The sequence below is a fragment of the Macrobrachium nipponense genome, chromosome 26 (genome assembly GCF_015104395.2).
Source record: "Macrobrachium nipponense isolate FS-2020 chromosome 26, ASM1510439v2, whole genome shotgun sequence".
Classification (NCBI taxonomy): Eukaryota; Metazoa; Arthropoda; class Malacostraca; order Decapoda; family Palaemonidae; genus Macrobrachium; species Macrobrachium nipponense.
Window position 1 is genome coordinate 1,045,307 of NC_087215.1, and position 5,415 is coordinate 1,050,721.

A 5,415-nucleotide genomic window follows, 5' to 3' on the forward strand; every position below is an offset into this window, starting at 1 on the left:
GGGCGGAGATTAAACATAATTCTCGATGAATTTAACGGAGGAGCAATAAGAGAGAGAGAGAGAGAGAGAGAGAGATCCCTTTTGTTAGTCCAGGATTTACGGATTCCGAATACCTGATTGTATGCCAGTGGACTGGCTTTATGTACATATTTTATTCTCTCTATTTATTTATTTTGTTTCGTTCTGCATTGAAATTATTCTCGTGCATTTTTTTTTTCGGTCACAACTTTCTCGTGAGTTTTTTTTTTTTTTTTTCCTTTCGTTCTGTATATATGTGGATTTAAATGTTAATTGTTATCTTCAAAGAAACGGACAAGGTTCTCGTGTCAATGCCGGGAGAGCAAAACAACAGGTTGTTCGGAAGGCAGAGTAGCAATATTTCATTTTATACGACCTCGGTAGAAATGTAAGATCATTTTCATCGTTACTATTCTTCCTGATAATTCAGTCGTAACTTGTTGGAACTACTTTTTCTTGCGTATTTGTCGCTAAATATATTTCCTTTCAAATCTGTTCGAATTCTCATTGACATAGAAATGTGATGGAGTTGCTACGAAAATGCAAGATCCTGATACGACTGATAGGAAGTCATTGGGAAATTCGATACCATTACGATATATAGTAGGATTTGGATATACATTGGTCATACACAGACGAGTTAATTATAATTTTATGAATTTTACGAAGGAGGTTGTAGCTAGATACATGACATGTCCTACGATTGGTAAAGAAAATATAAATGGTAAGGCTCTGGCACTATAAAAAATAATAATTGCACGATTTTAGCATTAAGCATAAGACTCTATAGTGCCATATCGTACATGGTTTTACCAGAGAGATTCGCAATACTGTCTTCATTTGTTACTGGTCATTTAGACTATGACACATGAATGAAAAATTAGTAACATTGATAATTTCAGATGATACGTTTTAGGTTAAAAAAGCCATATTCATTATTAAAATCTAGATTTAATCGATGTTAGCAACCACAACAATGAAACGAAATGAGAATATGATTTTAATTATCAATACATGAAGTAAAATGGAACATATTTTACACAGGGCAGAGGAAATGTATGAAGAATTTATTACAAGGTTTGACGTTCGAAAGACAAATTTATTACCCTTTTGCACTGCACGTAATCCCATCCTCAAAACGAACGACTAATTCCACTACGGTAAATGACCAATCCCCACTCCATTATGAGCAGCGTAAAGTAGAGACGAGGAAACAGACAACAATCTACTGATTAATTTCTTCTCTGGGACAGGCGGATGACGTTGCCAAGCTGCTGGATGATAATTGTCCTCCGCTTCCAGCTCTCGCTCACATTTGCTCTAAATGAATAATCTTTTAAGCCTTTAAGTGTCAACACAGACTCTCGCATCAAGCCCGGGAATGCAAAACAACAGGCTATTTATAACGTAACGTAGCCATTTTCCAGTTTATATTACCTTGGCATAAATGTGAGATGATTATCGTACTTCAGTCGTACTTATGGGAACTACATTTTGCCGCGGATGTTTGGAACTACTTTTTCTTGCGTATGTTTCGGTAAATCACACCATTATCCGTTAATATATTTCCTCTGTAGTCTATTCGAACCTTCAGTGATATACTCCATGCATGGTCTATTTTTGCATAGTTTTATTTTTGTATATTTCTTTTTTATTCCCAGGTATCGAGAAGCGTAGACGTAATCCCTTAATAACTTTTGCGAGAGTGCACGGAAGCGTTATAAATCCTCTTCCGCGCTGCACGAAGCTAGCAAACATTTTTTTGCCAAATATACGAGAGGTTATATTCGGGATAGAAGTGAGAAGCCATCAATCACACTACAACAGTTTCATCACTATCAGCTGGATGAAACGAACGGAAGGGGGAAGGAGAAAAATGGAGAAAATGATGCACAAGTCGGAGAGGAGAGAGAGAGAGAGAGAGAGAGAGAGAGAGAGAGAGAGAGAGAGACTCATTTAAGGTTTGGCCGGTATAACGAAAGTCTACGGGTAATGAACTCCACATTTCGAGCAACTGTCATCCTCACTACATGAGCGTGGAGAATCAAAATACTTTAGTTCTGTAGCTTTGGAGGGCACGCAAACTTCATAGGTTTTCCTCACCGTCACGGTTTTTAGAGTACTGAAGCCAAGCAATGCCATGTCACGAGCAGCATTTTGCAAACCGCTAAAACTAAGTACAACAGCATCATGTACATTTATATGAATATGCAGGTTATAAATAGATGTATAGTTTTCACAGACTTTAACCAACGTAAATTTCACAAATAAATGATAGACTAGCATCTATGACACTCGTGGCTGGCAGGAATAATTTAAAACTTGTGACCCCTTTAGATAGGTGTAAGATTCTGTAACCCATTTAAGAGACTCCAGTCTCTGTAAATTACCGAAAGACCACCGTGAAGAGTATTTCTGTAAGAAGGTCTGCTGTCAAAAAGTTCAAAATTACCAATGGAAACCAGTGAGGAATAATACGTGGTATGTTGTGACGTTATTGGATGCAGTTACAGAAGAGGTGAGGCAAGGAATTCAGTGTTGGACTATGTGGGGATTGTTTAGCCAGTTCTCCTTTATGGCGTTGACGTCTGGGTACTGAATGCCAACGGGAGGAATAGGCTTGAAGCTATTGAAAAGAGAAAGTTAGCGAAGATGGAAAAAGGCGGTCAGCGTAGTTTTAGTTGATTGTACAGAAGAGAGGCAGATAGAACTGAACAGTGCATCGTATGTTAGAGGTTTAACGCATACTGAATTGTACAGAAAGAGAGGCAGATAGAACTGAACAGTGCATCGTATGTTAGAGGTTTAACGCACTACTGATGAGCAGGTGCATAGAACTGCATAGGAAATTTATTATTGATTTAATTAGTGAATGTGGCAGTGGCTGAGGTACCCACTGTAACCCTGTTAAAGACATTATTCCCTGTCTCTGCCTCCAAATTGTTTTTCGAGACCGTCTGCAGCACAGACAGTTTAGTTCAGATTATCTCCTCCAAATAATGGAACGGATTATTTTCAGCGGCGGAGTGAAAATCAATGACATTTTTTTTTTATCCACTGGATGTACAGCGTCGAATGAATAGATTATATTAGATTTCCTCCTCTGCATTTCCATTCACTAAATGAAGGGGCTCAGAGAGAGAGAGAGAGGTTATTTCAGAATGCAGAGATTAACTTTGTCATATAATATATATATGTGTGTGTGTGCGTATATATATATGTGTGTGCGTATATATATATATATATATATATATATATATATAGACATATATATATATACATATATATATATATAATATATATATGATATATATATATATATATATATATATATATATATATATATAATAGCGAGAGAGAGAGAGAGACTTTTAGAATGCAGAGAGAGAGATTCACTGACTCAAAAGAGAGTTATACAGAGAGAGAGAGAGAGAGGGCTGCATATGCGTCATTATCCAAATGACTTTTTTATTTTTAATTTTTTTTTTTTTCAGGTTCGAAAAACGCGCTAGTCAGTTTAATGAGATTCGGGCGTGTGTGTGTGTGTGTGTGTGTGTGTGCCGCCGAACGCTTTCCGTTTAAATCTGAACCTGTTAATGAAATGGTTGTCGTCGGCCATTGAGAGTAGATGCCGAAACATTATCTCCCATTGATTACCGTTAGTGGACCGAATTAACGTTTCGTGAATGCGGACGGAGGGGGGGAGGGGAGTAAGGGAAAGGGGGAGGGTAAGAGGGAATATGGGAAAGGGAGGCGAAGGGGAAGGGTTGAGGAAGCGGGAATGGGGGAGAAGGTTAGGGGGATTGGGAGGGTTAGAGTAAGCAATGGAGCAAAGAATAGCAAGGGGAAGGGGTAAATTGGGGAGGAAAGGGAGGGGAAGGGGGAGTGGGAGGAGGAGAAGGGGTCAATTGAGTAAGAAAGGGAGGGGAAGCAGGAATGGGAGGAGGGGGAAGGGGTATATTTTGGGGAAAAAGGGGGGGAGGGGGAAGGGGTGTAGGGGGAGGGGAAGCATTAGCCCAAAACTTATTCCTGTTTCCGCCCGATCGGAGGTGGGGGGAGGGGGATGGGGAATGATGGAGGGGGGGGTGGGAGGGGGGGAGGAAACATTTACCGGAACCTATTTCTGCCAAACGTTGCCAGATGGACGTTGATATTGTAATAGGTATTAGAACGTTATTGTAAAGTCTTATTAGTCGTTTTCTTTTCAAAGTACCTTTGTTTTGGTGGTTTTATGGAATGATAGCCCTTGTACTGTCAGGGAGAGAGAAAGAGATTATTTTAGAATGTAGAGAGAGGGTGAGAGCTTGTTATCGTTTAATGTCAAGAGAGAAAGATACAGAGACAAGGAGTATCTTACAGAGAGAGAGAGAGAGAGAGAGAGAGAGAAAGAGAGAGATATTATTTTAGAATGTAGACTGTAGGGAGAGGGTGAGAGATTGTTATCTTTTAATGTCAATAGAGAGATACAGAGACAAAGAGTATCTTACAAAGAGAGAGAGAGAGAGAGAGAGAGAGAGAGAGAGATTATTTTAGAATGTAGAGTGTAGGGAGAGGATGAGAGATTATCTTTTAATGCCAAGAGAGAGATACAGAGACAAAGAGTATCTTAGAGAGAGAGAGAGAGAGAGAGAGAGAGAGAGAGAGAGAGAGAGAGAGATTATTTTAGAATGTAGAGTGTAGGGAGATGGTGAGAGATTGTTATCTTTTAATGTCAAGAGAGAGATATAGAGACAAAGAGTATCTTAGAGAGAGAGAGAGAGAGAGAGACTGTGAAAGGGAGCGAACCAGTCAGAAAAAGCTGTGGGCAAGCATAGTACAACAACAAGAGAAAGGCCTGTCCTCTAAGAATGCAGAGAGAGAGAGAGAGAGAGAGAGAGAGAGAGAGAGAGAGAGAGAGAAAAGTCAGTCTCCCAGACTGACATCAATTCGGATCGGAAGCTGATGCCAGATAATCCCTTCAAACACGATCATTCTAATTAAATGTTTTGGAAGGCAAAGAGGGATTATCTCTCAGTGAAATAATATTTCATTGGATTTCTCTTCGATATCTCCTAAAATCCCGTTGGTAGACTGAAGCTTTTCGCGATGAACGAATTTGTATGTCGTTGCTCTGGTGAAGTTGTTGGAATCTACTAGAGTCGATTTCATCCAATTGTGCTGATAAGGTCACTGAATTGGTCGATTGAATTTAACCATTATGCAAATGTGAGGTTTTTTGTATGCTTTATCAAACCATATATATACATGTTCCTTGGTTATTAATAGAGAATTTTGACTGATCACTTAAAAAGGAATACATTCTCTCTCTCTCTCTCTCTCTCTCTCTCTCTCGACTGCTCACTTGAGCTCAGTTTTAAGATAAAAAGGAATGCATTCTCTCTCTCTCTCTCTCTCTCT